This window comes from Odontomachus brunneus, unplaced genomic scaffold, assembly GCF_010583005.1.
Source record: "Odontomachus brunneus isolate Ranch 3 - 2012 unplaced genomic scaffold, Obru_v1 Obru_scaffold_160, whole genome shotgun sequence".
NCBI classification, from domain to species: domain Eukaryota; kingdom Metazoa; phylum Arthropoda; class Insecta; order Hymenoptera; family Formicidae; genus Odontomachus; species Odontomachus brunneus.
The window spans coordinates 543,463-558,026 of NW_022639610.1; the positions used below are offsets into that span (position 1 = coordinate 543,463).

Consider the following 14,564-nt stretch of genomic DNA (forward strand, 5'->3'; position numbering starts at 1 on the left):
GCCGTCTCATTTTCACAGTGTATTAAAAAATATAAATCTTTATCGCTTGAATCACATACCAGCAAAAGAAAGTATTACGTATTATTTGCTGCCTGAAGATAAAAAGAAATTAACTATTATGCAACTCCCTAACACGTCTTCCAGAAAGATGAATTGTAACTGCATGTTTGTAATGCAGATAAAGCCAGATTTTTGTCTACGAATTACTTCCGTTTATTCTACTTTGTTCGCTTTTGAATGTACCAGTGTTGACTGAAGCAATGACAATAAGAAAGTAACGTCTGCTTACCTCGCGAGTTCTTCTCACAGTCTTCTATTTTGTGAAACTGGCGCGTTTTCTTGAAACGAAGTTAAATCGAGTTTCGGGCGTTGTTACTGCAACACGCGATTCTGTTAATATCTTTTTTAAATTTTTGTTAACTATGCGTCGCGTACAATTATTCCATTTTCTTATTTAAAATTATCTCTTTCTTTTTCTTGCCCGCGAATCACAATAATATAACTAATGAAATATACTGTCAATCGTAAGAATTAATGCCGAGTTGTACATAGAATACGAAGATAAGGGAAACTGAGGACCGTAAAAATGTTGCACATTATTCTACTTTTATCACCACCGCATTAAATTAAAATGCTTTGTGTTTTAAATTATTTCTGGACGATACCTTGGCGATCGACTTTTTCGTGAAAACATTCGACGCGTTCGTTATATTAATTCCAATCTCGGAGATCGTGTATTTGACGTGCGGCTGGAAAAGACGGATCGATCAGCATCAAAACTGCCGACGGAACGTTAATAACCCGAAGACACATTACTACAAGTCTCGCACAACAGAGGAAGGTGTGTTACGGTGAAATTGGCCTTTTTTATATACAAGGGATAGCAACGGGATATCAATTCGGCAGATCGGGTGCGCAGCGTAAACTGAAGGGAATCTTGGATTCACGGTGGATCCACGTCCGTTCGACGCAGTCGCAAAACACAGTGCAACCGAGTACTCCTATCCTTCTCTTTCCATCCCATAGTACCCTCCGCTGGTCCTGCTCGCACTACCGTTTTACGCGATGCACAGAATCACACTTTCTGGGAGATATAATGGAGGCACTCGTCACGCACAAATACATGCACATATATTCAACGGAGTTATTAAATTGTGCGTCGCTCTACTACTTTCGATTAGCGTAATTTTCGTCAAACTATATATGAGAAAGTGAGTTAGTAAATAAGCCGGATTTACATAAGTAGATAAGCTCTTTCTCAAAAGTCTTTTTTATTCTCTTTTTGCAAGAATAGAAAGCCAGTATACTTCGGGATTAAACCTGTTGGGAAGGTATTTCATATGTAAAAATATATGGAAAAGATTAAAGAGAAGCAGAAAGGTTTTCTTCTATCAATTCTGGATACATATTAGTTTTTGTAATACGATTCAGCGTCAGAGCTGCTAACATAATTATGATGTTATATCGATAAATTGTGACATTTTTATTTGTGCCCGTACGTTCGGTAACGCACGATATACAGTTCATATTTTATTTGCGTTTATAGAATGGATTACAGATGCAATAACATATAATTTATATATGACAGCGATTACAGCTGACCGCAATATCGCACGCGGAAATTTTGAAGTCTACGATTTTGTTACGAAATTACAGTCCGCGATTGCAATTTGTCGTCTGATCTGTGCTTTGGTCAAATATGCATTAAATTCACAGATTCATACTGACAGTAGTCGCGCAAATAGAATATATTATCGCTCGTAACAATCGAGCTCTATAGCAATGATGTAGTTATATGTATAAATGTACTGTAAAATCACATTAATCTATCGTCAACGATAAGGTGCGTTTTACAATTTAGAATTGTTTAGAGATAATTCGGCCAGTAAACGTAAACAGAACACAGCTGAGGCATTTGGGAACTCCCGAATCGGAATTTTGATCCTATTTTCAACTTCAATATTCTATGTAAGGCCTAATTTGATATTCTGAGATTCATATCAAACTCTTTTAATTCTATTTAATCTACTAACTTTGCTGAAAAGTCCTCTTGAGAACTTACAAGTACATTTTGTGTGTTTTCTGCCATTTAAAGGCGCTAAGTAGGACACACACTTCAGTTTCATCAAATACATTGATCTCTCAGAATATACAGATGTTACAAAGTTCAGATCAAGAGAGAGAAAGAAGTAGAACTAAAATGTCGAATCAGGGACTAATAAATCAATAAGACGTATATTGCGAATTAGTACTACATGCGTTCTCCCTTCCATTTCAAGCACGGACATAAATCTCACTCTCGACGACGACTTTGTCTTTCATATAATCGTCGAATGATCGCTCCGACATCGTCGGTGATAAATCGCCCGTACGCGCCTCTGGCGTTCACGGCGCCTTTTCTCCTGGATGTTCTCCGTATCTTGAGGAACGTCGAAGGAGTTATTCTAGAAGCGATCAACTGCTCTAAACTACCGCTCTCGGTCGTTCGACGTTCCGTTTGCGAATCCACTTGGAATTCAATTAGAATTCCCACGGTAAGTGAGACGGCGAGCGGGCCAGTCGCGGTTACATCGAGTCCTCGTGTGCATTTACACTTTCCCGGTATCGTCGCCAATCTTCTTTTTTTTTTTCTTCCTTTCAGTACCGATCGTCGAGCGCGGAGTGTCAAAACGCGCGATCTCCTTCATCGCTTTCTCGGATTTCACCACAATTTTATCCGCGAATGCCCGGATTCTCGGTTGGCGATCTCATTGATTGCTCGTGATTGATTGCGCGTTCAAGCACTGTTGAGAACGGATAGCGATAATTGAAAGAAAGAGTAAACGACGTGCAGGTATGTGCCTTTGTAGGATTTAATTATTCTCTCAATCGAGTGTATTTCCGTTTACCATGTTGAAGAATTGTCTCGAATCGCAACGTGTAAGATCGATCGATAATGGATTTCGCGTGACTGCTCGTGACGATTTTGACGTTCTATTCGCGTCGAAGGGATGACAATAATTGTTAGAAGTGCGCGAATGTCAATCGATAGTCTTTCGTCGGAGTTGGGTTTAGTTTTAGGATCTGTTAAGTAGATATATCGACGAGACGGGATCGATTCTTCCTGACACATTGTGCGCGACGACGCGGCCGATGTCACCTAACGAAATTACGTTGCCTACGGGAGAGAGGGAGAAAGAGATAGAGAGAGAGAGAAAGAGAGAGAGAGAAAGAGGGAGAGAGAAAGAGAGAGATAGCCAACTGTACGTTTTAGCGCGCCGCGCCATCGGAATTTCAATTTAAATATATTTCACCGTATGTTCCCCCTCTTTTCCGCATATGGCATATGGAACGAATTTAATTGCGCGCGCTCGCTGTAGACGACACTTAATCCTACGGATCACTTTAAGTGGCTAGATTTAAGTACGCGTTAACGAGCGCGCTCCATCACTCTGCGAATCTATGACGCCTGTACTCGGTTGTATTGACCAAACGCACATGCTTTATCAAACGTAGGCATTCGTCCAAAAATAGGGGATCGTTTCGACCCTCCACCTTCACGTTCGTCGAGCGTGAAGAGTGAGGAGCGCGTCGTGAGTTTGAAAGACAATGCGACAGCCCAAGTGTATTAACCCAGTTCGAGGGTAAAAAGTAAAAGTATTCTGCGGGTTATTTGCGGATCGTTACGCCCGTTTGGTCGGGTGCTCGAACATAAAACAAATAAGGTGGTTAGCTGTGGCACGATGCCTGCTATTCGTATTGTCGTGAGACATAGTGTATACTTTATGACGTTTCAGTAACGATATAATCTAAGAGTACATTGTTTTCGCACAATTAGTGTGTTATCCTTCCCCGGGAAATAATGGCACAATTATTGCAGCTTCTACTGTTACGACATAATGTTTCGGGTCTTCTCGACACATCTGAGGCTTCTCGTTTGTAATATATTATCAATTTAGATATAAAATATCTAGTTGAGCACAAATGATAAATATTTAGTCCGTTGCGCTCTCCAAAAGTGTTGTTACGGAGCTATTAAAAATTTCTTGTAAAAAAGTTACCACGCACATTTCGAGTTTTAAGTCGATTAAAAAATAACTAGTTTAGATTTAAATTTAAAATCCGAAAAGCGTTGCTTTAGCGTTCTGGGAATTTTATAAGAAATTTTGAATGGTACTGTTACTATATCCTTGAAGAATAATGAATTAAATAACGATTAATTTAGAAAAAATATTATATTATATTCTTAATCAATAATTTATAAAAAATATATTTTATAAAACTTATTTAAATATAACTTGCTGCATTTAAATATAAAATGCTGTTTAAACATGATTTTTATAAAAATTACATTTGAGCAGCAATTTATTTAGCAAATATATATTTAGCAAATATATATTTTTACTGTGAAATGAAATGGATAAAAGATAAAAGACTTCCAAGTGTTCAAATAATAAAAGAGGCTGTGTCGTATCCAGAAAGAGAAATGTATCTCGAATAATATTCACATTCTTCGCGTACTTCTTATAAAAAGCCTGCCTCGAAAATGCGTAATATACCTCACGGACGACGCGATATTTTCTCGAAGAGCTTGAGCTTGAGCGCGTGGACGTTGCGTGTATCGCGTAAACGTAAAACAAGCCATGATATGCTATTTACTCAACTCGCGAGACCTTGCAGTCAAAGTGAGTAAAACGTCGAGAAAGGATAGAGAACACAGCGTGCATTAACATGCCGCGCCGTCTCACCTCACATTTGTTATGTGTGAAAAGCTAAACGGCAACAAGCTTAGGCGGCTTTCTAATGAGAACACTTTGCACTTACGTTTGATGATGTGCTTCCAGATGTGACTAAATAATGTACAAATAACGTTCGGCTAAAATCAGCCGCGAGAACAATAACGAATTATTGTCGATTTATATATTCGCATCAATTCTGTATAATCAACCAGCGCGCTTGAGAATTCTTAACAAATTTGCCATTAGATTTGCCATTAATTTTTCGTTAAGGAAAGCTTGATCAAATTCGTCAAAGTATTTGCGGTTAAAAGGAAATCTGACAAAAGAAACGTACCTTTCATAAAATATTCTATGAGTTAATAAATAATATGCATATCCACGCCGTGGTCATGTATAGTTGCATGTAACAAAGTCCATTTAATAATAAATAAATTAAATGAATAATAATTGAATAATAAATAAATTAATTATCACAACTCATTGAACAAAAATGTTTCTTATAAAAAAATACAATTAAAAAGAGCGAAAAATCATATTAAAATATAAGTACGTAATATAAATCATAACAGGTGGCTTTTTATTTGTATACATCGGCTGGATAAAAAAATGCAAGAGGATTTAAAGAACCTCTCATTTGATCCGCACTATATCTTTAGCGATTCAATGTACACTTAGCAAAATACTTCCGTGAAACATCCACTTCCATTAGATGTACAATTTATATTTGTAATCGCCTTATAAGCTTAAAGCAGCATTTCAGTGCTATAGTATCAACGAAATTATGAAATGCGAAACACGAAGGAGTAAAAAACGTGTTGAATATCCAGCCGTTTTGTGATAGAAAGCAGCATTTTTCTTTTCACATATAATTTCTCCCTATCTCCTATCTGCATATTTCTTTCAAGCAGTCAGTTTTTAATAATAAAATTATACACGACAAGTTACATCGTACACACTATTGCTTTCAATCGTTTTCAAACTCTTGCTTACACGAAAGAAGGCGAGATAAAATATTTGCTGCGTATATGCAGAGACAAGTTCTTTCACGCAATCGAATAGCTTACGATTGATTTTTTTTAGCGGTCCGTTTCACATTTTTCCGTATCATATTGAACCGCTGGATGTCAGCCTCATCCTCTCGTTTTACACTGTGCCTACAACGCACAATATTTCCACTACATTATTTCAATATCTCATAATCTTTTTTCTGAATAAAAAAGACGTCAAAGTTTCACAAACAATCTTTCGTGAATTATCAGTCGTATAATCGTGGTAATTTATATCAAAATATAATTACGAGTTGAAAGATATTTTCGTTGTTTACATTTATTAAGGGATTACTTAAATTCGCCGGACTATCGGTGATTTTATTGACTCGAAAGATAAGTTATTTTGCAGATGCGAAAGCAAATAATTACCTGAAAGGTGACAGAACACAATAAATAACAATGGCAGATATTTTGATCGAATATGGCATGTACTGTTTCGTTATTATTAATAAAAGAAAAAGTCGGCGGACTAATATGAAAGTTCCTAATATGTAATATTAATAAAAGTCTTTTCTTGAAAATTTTATTTTTAACTTTTCTCTTAACATTTTATTTTAATATTTTCTTTTGTTATTCTTTAACGATTTATTGTTCGATTATAATTACTACAGAACCAACGACCGCACGAGAATCATAGAATCAAAAGCCTCCTTGTCTCTTTCTTTTGCACTTTTACAAACATGTACGTAATAAGTTTTACTTAGTTACTCGTTAGTTACGTTGTAGTTACATACTTGTCTGTAAAAGTAAAAAAGATACTGCAATAAGGATCGTGACGGGTTTTCTCTCTTGATAGAAGAGTCTACCTGTCTTAGTTTCTCAGCGCTTCGAGACATTTCTATGACCTGACAAAAAGAGAGACCATGTACACACCCAGTATGTATAGCGATATAAAGCTCTCTCTCTCTCTCTCTCTCTCTCTCTCTCTCTTATCTTTTAGCAGTTTTTACTGCCATACGACATTATGGAAGCTGACATTTCTCTCTCAATTTTGTTTGCAGTTTGAGACGGAAAAGCGAAAAAGTCTACATTACCAAAATATCAATTTGTAATTGTCAGGTATGTCGCGCTAACAAAATATGGTCAGGTTTAAATGGAAAATAAGTTACCGCGATATATGTGCCACGTGAGTCCAACAAATACATATCATCCATTATAAATATTTTAAGTCTCAAACAAACATTTGGAATTTCGTTCGATCGTTGGTAAGTGTAGGAGATTTTCTTTTTTAAAAACATTATTGATCGTATAATGTTGTATTTTTCTCAGCAGTAATTTAAGGCAAATCAATTATACGTTTGTTTAACATTGAAAATTAAAGGATTTGATCGTATTAAGAATTTAATCGAATTAATTACATTTTATATCTTCCATTTCACCTTGATGAATATAATTCTGTGCAGATATTTAATTATAGATTTCATTGCACTAGAATATTTGACATTAAAGAATTAAAAAAGCTTGGAACAAATGACGGTCATATTCTTCATTTTCGAGGAGAATCCTACCTATTGTAGATCGATCATAAAGCTTTACATATCCACTTAAGACTTTTTTATTATTGAGAACGGTTTTCAATAGTGGAATTTTTTTAACGAGAATTTAAAATAATTTTCTCCATTGTCTTAATTGAAATTTTATTTAGCCGCGAGGAATAGCTTTCCAAGATTAAATTCTCTCAAATAAGCAGCCTGTCCCTCTAATAGGAAGACTACATTCTTCTAAAACATTTTATACATTACAAGTTTGATTGCAAGGAAAATATCATAAATATTTTATATTATTGAAAGAATATTTTATGTCATTGAACGTAATTCTTTAACGATTATTCTCTGATATAATAATATTTGCTTCGAAGTACTTTAAAGTACAGCTGTATAAATTATAGCTGTATAAATCTCATTCAACCGTCGCGATGTTTAAATAAATACAGCGATATTAATTACTGTCCGGCAAAAGAGAATATCGTAACGAATGCTTTATAAGAAAACAAAGAAAAGATTGAGTGACGTTTCCTCGTTCTGTCGATCGAGTTACTCGTCCATCGAATAGAATTTATCGAAACATGCGGCAAAGTCGTTAGCTTTTTCACAGATATCACTAACAATTTGCAAGACAATTCCAAACGAAGCGTATCGCTTGCTAATTCAAAGGCAATCAGTGTATTGACAGATTATTTAATTTGCTTGACGTGCAATTTGCAGCAACTTAATATTGATCAACAAGTACGACAAGTACGAATTGAAGAAGCGCATGTAGAAATAACAATAACGAATATTCGCTTTTAGCTTTCGGCAAAAAGCATTTCACAATTATCAAAAAAGCCAGCAAGAAATACCTTTAGAAAAAAAGTCTTGCTAATTTAACAAAATACTAGTACCATCGCGATAATTTGTTGATATAAGATAACAAATAAATGGAAACAAATGAATTGTTACTTTCAATTGCTACTCTAAACAAAATTTTTGCAATGGTCATGTAACTAACCTAAACAAAACAAACGAGAATAAATATGATTTGTATCTCAGGTAGTGTACGTTTGTTAAAATGATGAGAAATTATTTACAACGGTAACTGTTTGATCTTTTTTCCTAACGATCATCAAACAGCAAATATGCTTTTGTAACAGAGGAATTTTTCTCAATGTTCCACTTCCGACGTCACTGAAAAGTTTACAGGAAGCAATGTAATAAATCGCAGCTCGCCGATGCAGTTTAATTTGCGTTATACTTGCATAACTCTCGGTTAAAAGTCATATTATATCGTATTATATCGAAAAGTTGTATCCCTGAATCTTGGTAAGAGTCGGTACCTGATGAATAAAGCTCCGTTTAACGACGATTGTATATGGTTAACGCGCGATATCGCGTAACATTAACACGATTGAAATAACACGCGGGGAAGAGGTGAAGGATCGATCGATATTGCATGATATGTAAGTCTCGACTAGAAAATTAAAATAAATGCTACATGTACGTGGAAATTGCTTACGTAATGAGAACGATCGTTACTAACAAAGCTACAAAATTCGATGCGTTGCAATGAATCCGTGCGGAAAGTATCGCGCGTGTGTCACGTATCGTCGCAAACGCGAATCTCGCTACGGAGTGTTGTTTTCGTCGTAGTGGAAATTGCACTTCGCTCACCTAAATCGGTGATCACGTCAATAACGGAGAATGACTTTTCGGAACGGAGAAACAACGCTTTTTAGATGCTTCCAACGAAATCGCAATTCAGCGAAAAGCTGAAACGCGCGCGCGCGCGAAGGCCGTTTCCCTTGTTCTACCTGATACGTAGGAAATTGGCAATTATTCTCTCCGGTTAAATTACTCGACAAGGTCCCTCGAGAGACGACACGGCTTATGAAACGTGAATTTTATCAAATTTCTATCCCTGAATGACAAATCTATCGTGCGCAGCGCCGAGAATGCAATCGTATCTCGGTTTTTCGAAGGCTTCAAAGCGCGATAATACGCGACGAGAAAGAGAGCCACGAGAGAGAACAAAATGGACACGTATCCTCGGGCATACTCGGAAACCAGTTGCACGAAGGATCGCGGAAATACCAACGCTATGTGCAGCTGCCAGGACAGTTAACGCGGGTAAAAGGTCCGTGTAAATAGACACCGTATTTCATCGCGCTGGGTGCAATTTTACACGGCACACCATCAAAGGATCGCACACTCGACTGACATTCAACCGGCGGCTTTCAATTTCTTTTAGATTCGAAAAGAATGATGATTTCTTAAATAATTGAATGCGTTACAATTCTAAGAAAATGTATCCGATCATTCCCTACGACGATATTATCAGTATTGGAATGGTCGGTATTGGAAAAATCACGAGTGACAATCGCGGATAGATTTTTAATTTCTATCCAAATATGACAGTCGAAATATGACAATCGTTTCGCGCTTTTTGATGGTATGGTAATTCTTTATTAAATAAAGAAGAAAAGTAATGTTATCATATCACTAACATTATTATAATACCACTAATATTTTCACATAATTGAGACTAACTTTCTCGTTAGCTCATTCTTGATTTAATAACCTTACGATTAAAACGAAAAAATATCGTGATAATTTACTATCGATCTTTAAAAACGCAGATGTAAGTTATAAGTAATGTTGCCATCTATAGGATATTCATCTGACTATAGGAAAGAGGCGCCAGAGAAACATAAAAGTTTCTCAATACGCGAATTGCTAACCAATAGAATTAAATATAAATAGTCTTACTTTAACTAATATAGAGATTAACTAATTAATAAATATTATGCCTTTTTAATATAATCTTGTTAAGATAATCGAAAAACGTAAAAAATAACTGAAGAAGAATTATACAGATGTAATTTTGATCTATTTCTAAATCTTTTCAAATGTTCAACAAGCAAAATATTAACGACGTAAAATTTCTTTTCTTAATAAGGATATTTTATCAATGTTAAAATGAGCTATTGTCATTCGTCAGTAAATTAAAGCGCTACTTTATCCACTGCGAAAATAATACCATAACACCTAAATGATCGATATTTGCGACGCAGCCGGCCTGGAAGAGCTATAGAATTATCGTTCGAAAATTTTCATACACAATTCCAAAATCTAAAAGTTATATTTTATCACGTTTTTAACGTCAAGTTCTTGAACATAAGTAATTATAACGAACACGATTCAAACAAATAAAGATAATTAAGCATCAGTGTACATTCAATGCTTTCCCTTTTCCTAAAATTTCTAATTAGTACCAAGCAAATTTGAAATAAAAAGCTTTCAAATAAACGCGCATTTCTAAAATAAGGTAATTAATATAATTTATCTATGAATTAAACAGATATTTTAAATTAAACAAAGTTCTTATATAAAAATTAACGTTTTCTCTATTATTTTCTCTTGTGCAAAAATAAAAAAATATGTAGATCTTATTTAAATAAAATTATTAGTAAATATTAATATAAAACTTATCTTTTTATAAAGAAGGTTTGATCGAAATGATGATAAAAGTTATCGAAATAGATGATTATAATAATGATAATAATTATATTCACTGTAATAATCTAAAAGAAGAAAGTGCGAGATGAATACATTATTTTTAACTCTCCAAATTAATTACCAATCTTTCCCAATTTTTCTCACTATTCGCCATCAACGTCATTTCTTGGGACAAAACAATTAAACATCGGGCGACAACGTATAACTCTATCCGGTCAGCCGTTATGGCGGTACGATTATTTGGTCACCTCTCAACTAGAGGCGCGGCATAATAATACACGGCCACACACACTCGCTGCCCGTATTTTCACGCGTGCATTTATCGCAAATCACTATCTCTTAATAGAAGAAAAGAGCCCCTTATTTAGATCTTATATAAGATTTTATTTAAATAATTGTCTTACAAGTAAATCTACCCAAAAGGTACACTTCGATTTCTTTTTAATTTAGCACAAATGTAGAAATACAACAAATGTTTAGGTCATATTTTTTCATTTTGGTTCACTTTGAATTTCACGGGCAGTTTATAGTTTTTTAGTATTCTCGCTGCTCATCAACAAGTACAACAAAAATGCATAAGAAATAAAATTGAATACAAGATATAGTTAAATAATTTTAACAAAATCGGCATAGCTGAGATACAAACCATTCTAAATTTCTTTAGTCAAGATTCCAACCGAAATATTTCAAATCTGTGCTAAATTAGTCAAAAATGGTTCGAATCTCGGCCAAACCGAGAATTTAATTGTATAAATAACTTTTTTCAACTTTTTACATGTTTTGTTTAAACATTTTATTTATACAAATAATTTTACACATTCGATTTCATATTCATAATCAGCAAAAATGTCTATATCTTGTATTCAATTTTATTTCTTATGCATTTTTGTTGCACTTGTTGAGTGAGACATTAGAAAGCATAAACAACATTAGAACATTAGAACATAGAACATTAGAAAGCAATAGAGAACATTAAAAAGCTAAATTGTCCGTGAAACTCAAAGTGGTCTAAAATGAAAAAATATGATTCAAATATTTTTCTACATTTATGTCAAATTAGAAAAAAATCAGTGTAACTTTTGGCTAGATTCATTTATTAGTTGATTAAATATATTTTGATTAAATACGCAATTACTTTGCGATTCGTAGGTAAACGCGTTTGCAATAAAAAGCTTTTTTAATGAAACATTTTGACAAAGAACATAGATATTGTTACATCTCAAAAAGTTCTTCGCGTTTTTTTTTTAATTTTCGAATGTATATTAATCTTGGGCTATATGGCGCTCCAACCTAGAAAGGTTAACACGATGGATTATGTACGGTAGCGAATCCACCGTGTACATTTGCTTTCAGATAAGAGCGTCCGGGAATAATGAGCGCAGTTTTAACGGAATACTTAATCGAACGTGACGTTCACAGTGCTACTCCGATACGGTGGAGCTCCAATATTACAGTGATTGAAAAAAGAAAGAAAGAAAAAAGCATAGGCGCGCGGTTTTAATAATATGTGTTGAGTAAGCATGTTCGTAACGCAGCCAAGAACGGTTGGGCTAAAATAAACGAAGGATACAAAAGTTTAACTAAAGGCACAGGCAAGTTATTTTCTCGTTTGTTCCTTCGGTAAATTGAAATAAAACATAACACTAAGTGAGAAAGGAAATGAATGAAAACGTGCAAGCGTTAAATTATAAGGACGAAACATTTTTGCTCGGATTTCGAAAAAAATTAAGCAATGTCGTAATTTAACACAAGAAAGTCTATACCTCCATGATAACATTGAATTTGTCTTTTCTTGATAAACGCTTCCTCAGACTTTATTGTCGAATATTTAACGTTAAATATTCCGAGCTTATTATGCGTGAAGGCTTTAGGCGATAATTCGGCTTCCGATTACATTTATAATAGCTAATATGATTATCGCCGATTAAACTTATCCAGGCACGAATGTGCCGCGAGGTTTTTGGATCATAAAATCGCATTACCGACTTATACTGAGTACAATAGACTGCGAAATATAGCGATTAAAATGTAGACTTTAAGTAACTTTTATTTGCAAAAGTTTTCTTTGTGTAAACGACGTTGCATTAGTTTCAAAATGGAAAGTATCTTCTTAATATCTTCTTGTGTTTGAATTATAATGCCAAAGACTAATAATGACAAGGTGAATTTTCAAGAGTTTTAACCTAAATAGTTCAAATCTCACAAGAGTTTTGTTTCGTAATAATTCTCCTTTCGCGTTTATCATAAAAACCAAATTTTCCCAGTACTTATCTATGTTCTTTTCGCTCAAATGATATTTTATATATTATGTGCGCGTTTATAAAACTCTTTTCTTTTCAAATTCGTTTGATATTAATTAAGAATTTTAGGACACAGTAATGCGTACGTTTTAATAAATAGTATACGATAATATACGATGTAGGAGTACAGACGAGCGAATAAAGTTTTAGTCGAAACTATAATTACTCTAAGTAAAAATATATTAGAATGCAACGTAGCAGTGTGGTCGCGTGATTCACGTATATTCTTATGAATATCCGTTCGGATTGAAACGTTAAAGCTTTCTTAAATTATTCTCCCACACGCATTCTTAACATACATCAAAATCTATTACAGCTTTAATTATGCACGATTTCTCATCTCCCAACATTACATATCTTCTCATCTCCAGGTTGGTGGTCCCTTTTTTACATCTGACGCTGTATTTCATGGGTTTAGCGGGGTTATATTCTACGGACTCAAAGAGAAACTCAAGAATAAAGTGACACAATTTATCATGTAATTCTCTTAGCGGCCAATTCCGGTGAGACTCCATAATAGTGGATAATACAAAAAACAGATTAATGTATGATTTCTTATAACTGAGAAAATTACTTTGTTGATACGAAACAAGAATCATGTTGATCGCTATACTGAAGGAAGTTTATCGTGCGTTTTATGTTGGATATATAGTATACAAGAAATTCATTGTTCTTTACGATATCAAATGCATTCGAGATATACAGTTCGCCCAAAACGATACATTGCCTCACAGATTAGCGAGCATAAGATTGTATTTTTGTTCACAAAAATTTACCGTTAGATGGATATTAATCACCTTCTCGTTTCATATATTACAGATATTTTAAACCATTTAAATTAAAATTGCGAAACAAAGTTGCATGTTGACCAAATATATTCACAATTATGTAGATTACTTTTATGTCGCGATTTATTTTATCTATATATAGGAAATTTTGCCCATTCGTAACTAATGTAATATGTGTAACATCTTTTTTTTTACGTTGAAATATAATATCATGAATACGAAATTAATTGGAAGAATTAAACACATGTAAAAGTTAAAAAAAATTAATGGTACCGCTGTTACGCCTACAACGTGTAAACAACAATCAGGAACAACTAACGAGATTGTCTACTAAACAGATAACAATATTGAATGCCAAGTTAGTTTGTACGTGCGCGATAATAGGGTGTCCATGCTTCATTCCGCATTTAGTATACGACTTCAAATTATCCCGGATTGCAAAAGTGAGTATCTAATGTTATTGGTACCACAATTGTAATATAGTTACAGAATGGAATGATACTTCTAAAAGAAATTTAAGGCTTCTTCTTCAAAAAGAAAAATAATATCATTGGATTTTAATTTTATCGTTATCATCATCAAATTAAATTTATTTTCTCTCTTAACGCTGTAATATATAAAAAATACGAAAAGATTAGATTATATATATATATATATATATATATATATATATATATATATATATATATATATATATATATATATATATATATATATA

The 14,564-nt window shown here is 34.0% G+C and overlaps 2 protein-coding genes across 17 annotated transcripts in view; one reads left to right on the forward strand and one right to left on the reverse strand.

Moving 5' to 3' along the window:
* LOC116850916 (neuropeptide CCHamide-1 receptor-like) overlaps window positions 1-14,564 on the reverse strand; it is a 244,077-nt gene that overhangs the window by 32,430 nt on the left and 197,083 nt on the right. For 2 of the 15 annotated variants that reach the window (XM_032829764.1, XM_032829765.1), the window contains exons 1-2: window positions 666-907; window positions 290-375 (exon numbers count right to left, since the gene is read on the reverse strand). The exons of the other annotated variants lie outside the window; for them this stretch is intronic. The gene's annotated coding sequence lies outside the window, so the exon portion shown is untranslated. Of the gene's footprint in view, window positions 1-289; window positions 376-665; window positions 908-14,564 lie in introns of those variants that run through there. 15 annotated transcript variants of the gene reach the window in all.
* The window catches only part of LOC116850915 (neuropeptide CCHamide-1 receptor-like), a 57,901-nt gene continuing 45,987 nt past the window's right edge, over window positions 2,651-14,564 (forward strand). The window contains exon 1 of one of the 2 annotated variants that reach the window (XM_032829749.1): window positions 2,651-2,833. The gene's annotated coding sequence lies outside the window, so the exon portion shown is untranslated. Of the gene's footprint in view, window positions 2,834-13,465; window positions 13,562-14,564 lie in introns of those variants that run through there. The other variant, XM_032829748.1, reaches the window with a different exon arrangement.